Consider the following 14,580-nt stretch of genomic DNA (forward strand, 5'->3'; position numbering starts at 1 on the left):
CTGAAAAAATGGATAAAATAATGCTAAGATTATATTTTCACTTAAGCTAGGCTCTTTAGGCTTTTTTATTTGGCATGTATTTAAATGACATGATTTTGAAGATAGCATTATTTTTCAGGAGTCAATGGAAAAAGAATTTTATTAACTTGATGCATTATTATTCATTTATTTGTTTCCCCAAAAAGGTTTAATTAAACAAAGATTCATGGGCAATATCTCATCTTTCCTTTGGTACCTTTTTATTTATTCTGCATTTTCTCAGAATACTGGAATATAACCTAGTGAATAATATATAAAATTCTGCAAGCACTGTGATCTAACACCTCATCAGTAAATTATGCATTATTTCACCTTCTGAAAATTGCAAAGATGACTACAGGAAGATTGTTTAAATGCCAACATTTTCTTTAATAGAAATGTAATCAAATCTCCTTCAGAAATTTTTGTATTATCAGTTGTATGGGTCTCCCAATGCTGTTTTGAATTTGCAATGTTGATTTAAATGATAATGGAAAAAAAAAAGAAAAAGGAATAATAATGGATATTATATTGTCATCACTGTAAGAGCTTCTATCCTATCATTACAAAAGTAACTGTGGCAGTGATTTTGAATACTAACAATGCTGCACTGGATGATGCATATGCTATACAATTACTATCATCCAGTAATGTGTTAATCTTACTCTAAAATACCATATAGCAAGAACATTTTGTATTAATTGTGTTCTTGTCCCTTCCCAATTTCTTCACAGTCTATACATTAATATCTAAATGATTTCATAAACATTGCACTTTTAGTGTACCACTGCAATTTTTTTATTAAAACAATGTCTTTATTACTATATCAAACCATAAAATTTTAGTAGTCATTTGACACTATTTATTTTGAATTGCTTTATTAGAAAAATAAGGACACCTGTGTAATGTTTTAGATATTTAAACACAATTAATTTATAGTATATTTAATTAGGACACATAAAATAATGATTTAAAATAGAGATTTAAAGCAACTGCAATGCAACTGCATTGATTTTGCAACTGCAACATTTCAGAAATTCCTTTCCTGGCTCTCTAAATGAATGATAGTAAAAGCAAGTACTGACTTTTATACCTGAGAGATGTGGTGTACAGAAGTATTCCATCATATTTACAATACATCAGTTTAATAAAAACTGTAAGAAGAAGAAATATTTTTCTCCACTTTGATTCATATAGGGCAGTTCCTTTACTTGCATACACATAGGCTTAATTATTAATATATTTAGCTAAAGTAATTGGTTTTGAAATTACTATTTCTAGCAGAATTCTGTGAATAGTGATCTCAGTGCTTGTAAAAAAACCCCAAATATAAAATCCAAGAAAAATTTAATAATTTTTTAAAATTAAATTTAATATTTATAACTTTAAACCTTATTCCGCATTAACCTAGAAAAATATTCACCTTTCTTTAAAATCCACATTTTAAATATTTATATGAAAAAGACTGATTACTAATCATCACCACTGCTAACATGCTATTGTCGTCCATTACATTCAATGTTTTGAAGATATCACGGAACAGACTATGTTATTTGAAATTCGAGGTCTTCAAAAACTGTAAGTAAAGTGAACAGTTGTCAGTACTTAATCTGTTACTTGGTTGACAGCATTTGCTTTAAATGAATTAGTCCTTCACGGTATGAATTTTTTAGAAAAGAAGAGTCTTCATCCAGAATAATTATATAGTCAGAGCTTCCTCCTGGTATTTCTTGGATGAACTCTTTCTATCAGGTAAATTGATGAGATGAAGACAAAGTAAAGTAATAATCAGTGACTTAGTACAGAAAAGTTAAAGAGATAATTTTCCTAATGTCAGTGTGCCATCTTACACTTACCTGATCCAGTAAAGCTTACATGCTATATCTTGGTATTTAATTCAGCTGCTCTTTGTCCTGCCACAACCTATTACCAACACCATTTGTACTGCAACCCCATAGAAATGTATTTGGTTCCCCTTGAGTAGCCATTCACAACCTTTGATTTCACACTCTATCAGCTTTAGATCAGATATATTTCCCTGAGTATGGGGCTGCCATTTTGATAGATAACTCCTGCCTTGGAAAGTCTTCGCTCCTGAATCAAAGCCCGACAGCTGGGTTTGGGCCAGTTCTTTTTTTTGCTGTATACATTACTGGAAGAAATTCAGGGTCACTTGTCAAACTACTGTTCCTCAGGGTAAAAAAGTGTCTGGCCACCAGCTTTCTTCTGTAAATGGATTGTTTAAAGCCATTCAATAATGATGTTAGGGAGCATGCACTGCATGGATGTTGGGCTGGATGTTTGTTCCAGAGTAAAACTTAAGATAAAAGTAGGAGTTTCTTTCCAATAGAAAAGATGCAACTATACATGTAAACATTGACATGAATGTCTGCCAAAGTATATGTTCCCAGTGCTAAGTTCCCATGTTTTAAGTGTCAGCTAACGAAAAGCAATCTCATCATGTAACCTAGTATTTGTCTACTTGGAAAACTGATAAAAAAGAAGAAAACATAGTTTGAGGCTTGAATCCAGTTTTGAGCCCCTAAATCCAAAAATATGTGGAGTGGTTGGAGAATGTCTCGTGGAAAGTAAAAGGTTTCATCCAAGATCAAGGAGACATGAACTGCAAGAGAAGAATAAACAGACTGTAATTGTTCTGAGAAACCAAAATAAAGAGGCAACATGATTACAGCCCTCAAATGCTTGCAAGCTTTCTGCAAAGACGAAAGAAACTGTGAAGCTGAACGGATTACTTGGGAAGTCTCTTCTGATCTGCAGTGAAGGCATAACGTGTTGGAATGTAACAAGAAGCCCTACACCATGTTGAAGGGAAAAGCAAATCACATTGCTCAAGTGAAGTGGGAGGCCTTGCACTGTGGTGTACTGGTACTAGTTATTGCAGCTCCTAACAGAAGAGAAGAGACAGAGGAAAGTTCTTCTGATATACAGATGTATCATAAAGCATCAGCCTATCATTTTTTAACTGCTGTCTCAGAAGGAAAGAACCCAGCAATTTCTGTCATAATGGGAAAGTATCCAAAAAAAATTGTATCCACCATGCAGCAAGCATAAGAAAAGACAAGTAAAAGAGTTACAAATTTAATAAACTTTACCCCTGGACCATTGATAACAAAGTGCAAGCAAACATTTGTCATCAACAACATTTCAGTAGTGATCGTGCTTTGAGCAGGGTATTTTTAAGTAAACTTTGGAAGGCCCTGCCAAAATTAGGACATAGTGTTCATTAGGTCACACAAAAGAGGATGTTCATAAGCATGACTGATCTTTTTATGTGATGCATTAATCTGATAAAATGTGAATTGAGAATATAAGAGATCAAAAGTGAAAAGTCTATGAATGCTAAAGGTTCTTATACATGGTACCTTAGACTCCTCCCTAGACCTGCCATCTGGAACAAAGCTATCTTTGTAAAGGTTTTGCTTTTGATGCCTCAGTCCATACTACACATTTTGACCCTTGCAAAAGGGATGAAAGCATGACCTGATACCCAGATGTTAATGCTTTTAGGAAGCTGGTTAATCCTTTGTACATGAGAACTGCACCTGTCAACATGACCTCTAAAACATCTGTATGCTACAATCCCACACAAATTTAAACATTATCTAGAAAGGCAGAAAATATTTTTATTCAGCCACCCAATCTTATTGTTTGAGTTCATTTAATGACTTTTTTTTTCTTGTATTTAAAATACAAATAATATTTTAATACCAGGATTTGACTTCCAGATATTACTAATGGTAAGAGCTTCAATGGTAAACTGAACACAGTTCGTAGCAAATGAAGAATATATATTGAAAAGGACACTATAGCTGTCTTACATATGTGTTGAATATATGAGGATAACATATCCTCAACATTATGCAGATTTGTCAAAATGTAATAATAAAAAAAATCATTGGTAGTGAGCAACATTGTCAACAGCTTCATATGCCAGTTTTAGAATTACTTCATTTCCACAAGTTTTCCTGCTTTTCTTTGATCTGGCTGGGATGGAGTTAACTTTTCCCACAGCAGATCTCATAGTAATGTACTTTGTATCTGTAGCTAGAAAGGTGTTGATAACACACCAATGTTTTAACTACTACTAAGCAGTACTCCCAAGCTTAGAGAATGTCTCTTCAAATCACCTCCATATCCCTCCAAAAAAAAAAAAAGGCTTGTGGGGGACAAGAGTTTGGGATGGGCTATAGCCAGGATAAATGATCCAAATTCACCAAAGGGATATTCCATACCATTTAACATTTTGTTAGCAATAAAAAGTAGGAAAAAGAAGAAAGGAGGCCATTTGTAATTAAGGCAATAGTCTTCTGAAGCAACCACAATGTGTATCGAGGACCTACTTCCCAGAAATTCGCTGAACATCACCAGCTTTTGGGAAGTAGGGTATAAATGTCTCTGTTTTCCTTTGCTTTCATGTGAGGCCTTTGCTTGCTGAATTAATCTACCTTTATCTCAGCCTAAGAGTTTTTTCATCCTATTTTCTTCCGCTGTTCTGCTGAGGGAACAGAGAGTGTTTTGGTGAGCACCTGACAGCCATTTGATCAACACACTGCGGTCTTTTTTATGGCACCCAATATGAAGCTTTCAAGGAATTTGAGATAAGGACAGAAATAGAGAGAAGTAATGGGCAAAATATGGATTGACGATTATAGGGAATTTTTGTTGTTCTAATTGTAGTTAAGGGATGATTTGGGTATAAATTACCCACCTTTTTCAGTGTTGTGGTGAAGTTATTTTGATTTTTGTGGGGAAAATTTTTTGTCAATTTAAGTGAAGTTTTTAAAGATTGTAGATTTTGCTATGAATGTATTTGAATGATAATTCTTAAATATGTGATTTACAATGGCAAAGAATGGAATGTATTTGGTTTACATGGAAAAGTTTTGGTAGGGGAAAGTACTGCAGGGGTGGTTCTGGAAGAAGACATCAGAAACTTAGGGGCCTAAGCTATACAGAGCCACTTCTAGCCAGCTCTGAGATTTCTGTGTAGGTTACTGCAATCAGCACTTTGAGTGCATACTTTTTTGGTTGACTTTTCCATCTATTCATGACATGGGAATTATATCACCTGGGTAAGAGAGAGCCATGGATGCACTGTTGAACTGTGGGAATGAAGCCTCAGAAGTGACAGCTCTGCTTAGTACCTCCAAAAAAAACATACTGAGGATTTACTCCTTGAGCAATTAACATTTTGTCTCAGGAATTCATGACCCAAGAATTTCTGAAAGTAACGCAGTATGTTCTTCAGTTTTTTTTTTATTACATACTTTTTTTGCAAGTATTGGATGCTGGTCAAGAAGAGTCTTTGATTCAACCTCTAGAGCCATTCCTGTTGGGTCTGCTGCTGCCATTGAATATCCTCTTATATAATCTCAATCTTCAAAGCGGAAGATGTGCGCTTCAGAGCTACTTAACATAGCCAGTGAAGGGAGAAAAAGAGAAGACAGCTCTCTCCTTACTCCAATCTTTTTGGCCTTAGCCAGGACTCTATTGGCACACATACTTAGATTGGAATCATAGAACATTTTCAGTTCAGGCATATTCAGTGCCATTCCATCATCCATATATCCAAGATGAGAATGTTTGATTGCATTTGTGTTATCTTTGAATGAAAATGACACACAACTGAAATGCTACTGTGTTTTTCTGCGTGACTGAAAAATATCAAAAGAGACACATGACACAAAAAAAAAAAAAAAATTCCCTTGGGATAGGGTTCTAGTTACTAGTTACTACATTTTTAAGGTAAAAATGTGTTGCATATCTGTAACTGAACCATTTAATATTGAAATGGTCAGATGCCTTGATTCCATTTTCCGCATCACTCTTTGATGGGAAATTTCATTTTAGTAGATGTAGTGCTTTGCACAAGTTATATATGGATGTTTATGAATTAAATGAGAGGGCCGTTGAGGAGCAAAAATTATTATCCATCAGATACAAAGTTCATTACAGTAACAATTTTCTTAAATACTACTTCTAACTTAGTGGTCACAGCACCAAGCCTGCCAGAGTTCAAGAAGAATTTGGACAACACTCTCAAGCACATGGTGTAGCTCTGTCTGGGGCTGTCTGGTGCAGGGCCAAGAGCTAGATTTTGATGATCCTTGTGGGTCCCTTCCAACTCATTATATTCTATGAATCTGAATCTAACTTTTTTTTTTTTTTTAATAGTACGGTATTACCATGAAAACTAAATACACTTAATTAGTTTCTAATGAATATTTCAGATTATGGGAAATTGTATCTGATATTAAAATAGATGTATAGATACTAAAATAGAGGATCAATGCTCACCTATTGGTCACATGAAATACCCACCATACTGTTAAATACAGACAGGTGCTCTACATAGGAGCTATGAAACTTTTCTGAAGAGGAAGCCTTCCAGGAAATTATGAACAGATTGTATGCAAATTATATTGTGCTGAAAGATTACTTCAGACAAAATATTTTGATTATTTATTGAAGAACTACCAGCCAACCTCACTCACTGTTCACCAAATATTTTAAAATAGCCAGCCTGACATGAGAATTTATCTTAGAAATATTTTTCCTATGTCCATAAGGAAAAGTAGTAGAATTGATTTGATTTTGTTTAGACTATCATGTCTCTTAAAACAAAGAAAAATTTGGATCTCCATAGTAATTTTCTTTAGTGTATTTCATGTTTAAAAGTTCACATTGATTAAACTAGGAGTTTTTAAGTCTTTCTAACAAAAGCATGTTACCATTCAAAATAAATATCCCTTTATTTGTCTAAATACAAATGAAAAATAAACAGAAAGATTCCTAAAAGGGGTTTGTTTTGCTTGACTTAACCCACTGTTTCAAAAAACTGAGTTTTTCACCTGCTGTGCAAATAACAAATTTTATACTGCAGACTATATTTCTATTTCTGCCTTTTTCTTATACAGAGTCACTGTACTGTTAACAGTGTAATTCTTATTTCAGATGGAGCAAAAATGTTTTTTAATAATGGACGATTACCTATTATTTTAAAAAAGTTTAGAATCTTATTTTTCTTAAATATTGCAATAATATTCTCAGATCAATACAATACTTCCCTCTCCTTACCGGTGCAAATCTTTTAAAGACACAGTTCACAAGATAAATAAACATCAAAGGTAACCCCATAATAGTTTTCGTCTTCATACTTTCTGGTTGTAAATCCCTATGTCTATTTTTACAGAACTCCGATAGTATTTCTTTGAAATACTTTCATTTACTTTCTCTGACTATTCATAAAAATTTGCAAAAGTTCTACTTTGCAAGATTGCTTCTAAAATATCTGATTTTGGATTGAAACTTTTCTCCATGAGAGTTATTTTCACAATAGATAAATATACGAATGCCAAAAAAGTCCTTGGAGAAACAACAAAAGCCTCCCATTTATTTGCATTATCTTTGGATCAAAAATTCAAGTCTTTAGAGACCAAAAGTGAGATTGGATGTTTTGGTCTTTATCCTCACTTCAGTAAAATCAATATGTTTGTTAGGTGAAGGACCAAACTAGTAGCATGAACTTTTAATCAACAAAGTGCATTCCAGCTTAGGTTTTAAAACCTATCTTGGAAAGTTGATCCTGTCTATTTTCTCATCTCCTATCTGATCATTAGTTGAACAACTTTATGGGGGCTCTCTTGAATTCAGAAATTTGTCTTTTATGATAATTTTTCTTTACAGTTACTATTAGACCCTCATTTTTATTCACAAAATGTAATGAAATAGTAAAGATTGTTGACAAAATTCCTGTTAATACACAACTTAATAACTCTTATTATCCTATTTAAAATGCTTCAACTATCAATTGAAGAGCAGAACTACCACCGCAGACTTTGCATGATGACATATAAAAAATAGTCATTCACTGCCATCCTGTCACTGGAAATTTTTTATTGAAACTACTCACAGAATAACTAAGCCAAACAATTTGGACGTGAACATTGGTGTCACTTCACAGTCAGTTTGGTAACAGAGAATGATTATGACAACTTTGACAAGCTCTGTTAACAAAATTTTATTAACTGCAGTTAATCTCATCCAGCATTTATTTTATTAAGTTGGGAAAAACAAAAGAGATATGACATGAAATTTTCTGGAAATTCAGCTGTAATAAGCTCTGAGTAACAGTTTATCCTATTTTTTCCAAAAGCACTAATAGCAGTTAGGTAGCATGTTTTCATCTACCTGCAGATTATGAATATAATTTAGTTATATTGTTACTGAGCTTTTAAACAGCTCCTTTTATTTCCTAAACAACTTCCTGATAATAGAACTTAATAATAAACCCAAATCCAAATTTCTGCTCCTAATGTCAAAACCTCCATTTTGTAGGCTGGAAAAACAAAAGCATTTCTTTACATTATCTGACAGATGAAATTAAAAACTAAAACTTACATTTGACCAAGAAATTAAACCTAGAATTCCTGGAACTTTTAGAGGTTTGAGTGAAGCGATACACAGAATAAATAAATAGACTCCACAACCTGGGGTAGTTATGAAGTGGGTATGTATGGCAGCACCTGGCACAAGTGGGATATCTCTCCAAAACCTTGCGCCCCGAGCCTCAGTCTGATCCACATCTTTATTCACAAAGGTATTCCATATGCAACACATTACACAACCTTTCCATGCATATTCAACCCCTGGCCCCGCCTGTCCTCACCTCTCATGCTAAATAGGTCCACGCCCTTCTGGGCATGTGTGGTTTGCTGTGGTGGTTTCATGGGAATCCCTTGGTGGTCCTGAGGCTGAAGATTGTAGTCTTCCTCATGACTGAACTTTTGAAATTTTCTCCTTTGTGTGTGCGCTTTTGGTCCTTTGGTGCTTATCTGAGTATGTCTCTCAGTTTTGATAGGCTTGGAGAGAGAGGATCCCCTTTATCTGGGATCTTTGCATCCCTTGTATTGTTCTTTATGCAAGAAGCTTCAGAAATTTGCATTTTCATATGCCCTTTGTACCATGGCAGAGGTTTTTTAAGTAAAAGGTTAAAATTCAACACATAATTCTGCAAGCTAAAATTTAAATGCTTAATTGATTTTGTTAACTTAAGTGAACTACAAAAATCTCTATTTCATGAGTATTTCACACATCTGTGCATATGTTCCTTCTAAGAATCAGTCCCAAACCCAAAAAACTTCAATTTAAATGTATTCTTGAATGTTACATCTTCATGTTGAGGAGCAACACTCTATGATGGGTTTCTAGTACATTTAGAGATTTTGGAGTTTGACCAATGACATTAAGCTTCTAATATAAATTGCAGAACTTTTCTTAATAATGGTAAAGAGAAACCTATTTGTCTCAGAGTACAAGGCAAAAAGTGTCTCAAAGTTTCAAGTTGTGAAATTAGTATTTACAGATTTTTTATATTTATATATTGAAAAATGTCAGAGAACTCCAGGGAATATGCACTGTTTGCTTTTGTTCTCCCCAGCTGCACGCAGCTCTTGGGAGCCTGGCTGTGGCATAGCTTCCATGTGTTGCCGGGGTTTTCTGCCGCGGGTTCCCGGACATGGCTCCGTGTCCTGGGTGCGTGGACTGGCCAGTCGCTGTTGCTGTGCGCTAGGGATCTGGCAAAGAAGTAAGGAATTGTCCATTTACTCCGTGCTTGGCAGGAACGGTTTATTGGTCACGTGGCATGGTTCGATGCAAAGACCCAACCGCTCCTGGCACTCGCATGGGAGAAAATGGCGCCTGGGTGCCGGCAGGGTAGGATTTTATGGAGGGGCGGGGTGAGAGGATCCACGGCCTCCCATCCAAAAGGGGCAGCTGCCGTGGCGGTGACGTCAGCAACAGCGACCAACCAAGACGGTGCTGGGGTGGTTCCTGGGTCCCAGGGGTAGTAGGGATGCGGCATCAGGGAGATTGGTGGGGAACTCTCTGGCAAGGATGGAGAGTGTCCGCCTGAATGATTGGGGTAAGCTCCAATAGCACACAGCTAGGAGTGAACAACCATGGGGAGGGGAAACACAGGGGGTGCGCGGGATTACAGAACTTGGCTATCTAACATAAATTAAAAACCCCTAATCTAAACCCGAACCCCAGGATGCCACATCTCCCCGCTTAATAAAATATAAAAAGAAAACAGTGGTGTTGATTCAGTCTCTCAAGCGGTGGCCTCTTCTCCCAGCTTCTTCTGCTGCTGCAACTGCGGTGACTGCTACGCAGGTGGAGAGGGCCTGGAGATGGTGCTGGGGCTGGTTCTTCTCAGGGTGTTCAGCGATAGGGAAATCAGGGAAACAACTTTATTAACACAGGAACTAGGGGTATAACTGGGCTGAGGCATCTGTAAGGGAAGTATTGGTTAGGGAGAGGTAGAATCTTTTCCTTCCTTGCGGCGTCTGCAATTGGATGCAACCCCTAGGTTGGTGGGATCACAGGTTGCATGCACTGGCACTGTATCACTCCGAGTCACTGACTGCTCTGCTGTGTAGGGTTTAACATGCCTCCTGGGGATCCACCTGAATCCTGAATGCGTGGACACACAGGCGTATCCCCGTCCCCAAGTCAAAAGTGGAAATGGACGCTGGATTTCTTTAGAGTCTGGATCCCTCACTAACACTGAAGGCTGCTCCTCTGGCTGGAGCTCCTAAAGTTGTTTGAAATGTCTCAGGGCTGGCGGTTCCAGTCTGTCAAAACCCAGGATGCAACAGGAATAGAAATTTTGGATATCACAGTGCTGAAGTTGCAGAAGCCTGGTTTCCAGTATGAATCCTAATCCCAGTTAAAACCCTGTTAAAATATTAAAATTAAAATTAAAATTACTAGAGAGATATCTCTGCCCAAATTAAGGTGCAAATGAGATCATATGCCAAAGTCAATAGTATGGATTTTTATTTAACTGTAAACATGATGTAGAGAGGGAAAGATATAAATAGGAAAATAGAGCAGGGAGGAGAGAAAAAGTGCCAGAGAGACAGATTAAGTAGATAAAATATAACCACTCAGTGGATCCTGACAGAATCCCATTAATCCTCTTATTCCAGTCTTGTGAGGGTCCTAGTCTTGTCCGAGTAATGGCCACTATCTTGATTTGTTAGGAGTAAGAGAAGCCTAGCAAACTGGGTTTACATCCTCTCAGGTTCAGTTGGGAATGCCCAGGTTGGGAGTTTTACACTAAATGATGTAATGGTTTATGACCTCTTTTAAGAGGCTACACTGAATCCTACATCAGTGAAGTTGAGTCAATTATGGTCCATTAGCAGGGATGAATACCTTCAGGCTATGTGTGAATGTCCCAGTCCTTTGGAGTGGAGTTTTCACAGCTGAGCTACTTGTGTGAGGACTTTGTCATGATAAAAAGCACTACCTCACCTCAAAGGATTTGCCTCTTCCCTTGTCTTTTCCAACACCCACCTGTAGCCTCTGGTGATGGTGTGCACACCCTCTGCATCTGGGTGGTTAAGTGGTCAATTCACTAATCAACTATGAACAGTCCAAACACACAGTCCCCAAAAGCACTTTAAAGTTCAGCTGTGGTAGGAAGTGCTAATATAGTGGCCTCTTGGTTCTTTAGGTCATCTCCAGACCTATGATTCCTACCTTCAAGGAGATGTCTGCCCATTTAGGAGACAAGTCTCTTTTTGTGTTGTCAAACAGTTTTCTTTAAAAGGAACCTGAAAACATGGGTCAGGCAGTGCAGGTGTATCTGTGTTTCCATGCTCTATCAGTGTCCAGCAGTTACCTTTGCATGTGTGAGCATTTATTCTTCAACATAAAAAACATTCCAGAAAGCAGAATACAATATTTTTAACTAATATTTTTTAGATGACAAAAATAGAATTCTTCAATTAGAACAATGACTTAATGAGCTTGTGGATTTTGCACAGCTTCACCAGACAAAGGTTTGGTGATAACCAGCACTGTCTACCTCCCTTCCTTGCTATATATATACAAATAGTTTCAATTTGTTTAAGGGCATTCTAATTGTAAGGGTGTAGGTTTGAGTCTATCAAGCTGAGAAGACAACTTCATGGGTGATTAACATACTAGAATGCTGTTTTATGGATGGTGTCTATGTTTTTATACAGTACTAATAACTTCATGCTCTAATTTATTTTATCTGTGATCTGAGCACACCTCTTGCATGGGTCCCTTAAAGGACACAGATGCTGGTCTTCCAGGTGTCTGATTGTAGCAGTGTGTAGGCAAGATTTAGATACATACAAGAAAGTGATTCTGGGGCAACAATGCTGAAGATACCTAGAAATTCTTGTAATACATAAAAAAAAGAGTGCAGAAACCCATTGAGAAGATCTTCTGTTCCACATTGTGTCTAACTCATTTTACAGATCTGTTTCTGGATACTTGAAAGTTCTGAGACACAAAACTTGTTAATCACCTTTTTATTGTCAATTACATAATGCATTAATTTAACACTTTCAGCACTATTAAGGGCTGAGTTGACTCCTGACTTAAGGCTTACCTATATTTTTTTTACCTAGAATTTGGACAGCCAAAATATATATTTGTCAGCCAAAATGAGAGGCTCCTGCAAATCTGTTCACTGGAGGCTGCTTCTGACACTACAAACTGGCACATCTTACTAAACCAACTGTGATGTGGGTGTGGGAGGAAATAAGGAACTGCACAGCACGAAGGATGCTACTTCAGGGCAGGACAAGGATTTTGCATGCCAGAAGAATTCTACCTTGTGCCCAGCTAAAAATGATCAGAGACTAGAGTTCCCTTCTGATAAACTTGACTAGAGTAACCTTCTGATAAACTTGTTTTCCTCACACAAGAACAGTGGTTTGAAATACAAATGGTAGGAAAAAAAAGATGGATGGATCTGTATAAGAGTAAATAAAAGTGTGTATAAACACCCAAATATAGAGTTTGGAACAAGAGTAAAAAAAAATCATTTTAATTACACCAAGCAGGTAGACTGTAATGAGTTTGTTTGCTTAAAAGGAAATTATGGCTTTCACTTAATTGATTTTTTTTTTGGTGGAGTAAGTGAAAATATTGAAGAAATGGGAAAATACTTCTCTGACACACCTTACCAGGAGAAGAGTGTCCTTGTTTCTTTAGAGTTGCTTAAATTAAAGTATTTACTATAATCTAGTATAAGGATAAAGTCCTTTTATATGCCAGTGTCTGATGATAAGCTTAGGAGAGCTCACCTCTTGTCCAAATGCCAAGGCCCAGAAAGACTCATCTAAATTACTTCATAAAACCGTCAATGTGTGAAACACACTCTGGCATACCTATATAGCCAAAGTGACATGGTTTATTTTGAGGTTTGTTGGGGTTTCTTTTGTTTTGATTTTTGTTTGTTTGTTGGTTTTATACAGAGGATAGGGACAAAGGAAAAACAAAGGAAAACAAAACTTAGTAATAAATATTCTATACCTTATTGACCGTGTTACTGATGTTCTCTGAAAAATGTAATGGAATCATCAAAAATTTAGGATTCAGATGAATATGAAAATTTTAACCCAGTCAAATACAACTCTACACACAAGGAAGACAAGAAGGAGACAAGGAGTAATCAGCATTCATTCACTAAAGGTAAGTCATGTTTGACCAACCTGATTGCCTTCCACAATGAAACAACTACCTGGATGGATGAAGGGAGAGGAGTGAATACTATCTATCTTGACTTCAGTCAGTCCTTCAATGCTGTCGCTCATGAAATCCTCATAGGCAAAAAAAAAAAAAAAAAAAAAAAGGAGTGTAGGTTGGATGAGTGAAGAGAGGGATGGATTGAGAGCTAGCTGATTTTCTTTACTAGGCCCAGTATTGTTCAATTTGTTCATCAAAGACGTGGATGAAGTACAAGTTCAGGAAGTTTGCTGATGATACAAAACTGGGAGGAGCAGCCAACATCTCAGAGGATTCTATGGCCCTTCAGAGGGACCTTAAAAAGTTGTAGAGATGGGCAGAGAAGAACCATCGGAAATTTAGCAAGGGCAAATGCAGGATCTTGCACCTGGGAGGGATCTACAACATGCACTAGCACAGACTGGAAGCCAACCTGCTGGAAAGCAGTTCTGCAGAGAAGTACCTGGAGCCCTGGAAGACAAGAAACTGTCCATGAGCCATCAGCGCCCTTGTGGCCAAGAAGGCCCATGGCATCCTGGGGTGCATAATAAACAGCTACAAAGATGGGCAAGAGTCTAGAAAATCTCTCTTACTATGAAAGGTTGAGGAAGTTGGGCCTGTTCAGCCTCAAGAAGAGGCTACTGAAAGGGAGCCTCAGCAATGAGTATAAATATCTAGAATGAATGAATATAAATACCTAAAATGTAGGAATGTAGGTATCAACAGGAGAGAACCAGGCTCAACTTGGTGGTGCCAACCCACAGAACAAGAAGCAACAGGCAGACACTGATGCACAGGAGGTTCCACCTACATATGAGGAAGAACTTCTTTACTGTATGGGTGACCAAGCACTGGAAAATTTTGCCCAGAAAGACTGTGGAGTCTCCCTCAGTGGAGATATTTAAGAATCATCTGGACGCAATCCTGTGCTGTGTGCCCTGTGATGACCCTCTCTTGAGCAGTGAAGTTGGAGCAGAAAAACCATCCTTC

This window comes from Vidua chalybeata, chromosome 5, assembly GCF_026979565.1.
Source record: "Vidua chalybeata isolate OUT-0048 chromosome 5, bVidCha1 merged haplotype, whole genome shotgun sequence".
In the NCBI taxonomy this organism is placed as follows: Eukaryota; Metazoa; Chordata; class Aves; order Passeriformes; family Viduidae; genus Vidua; species Vidua chalybeata.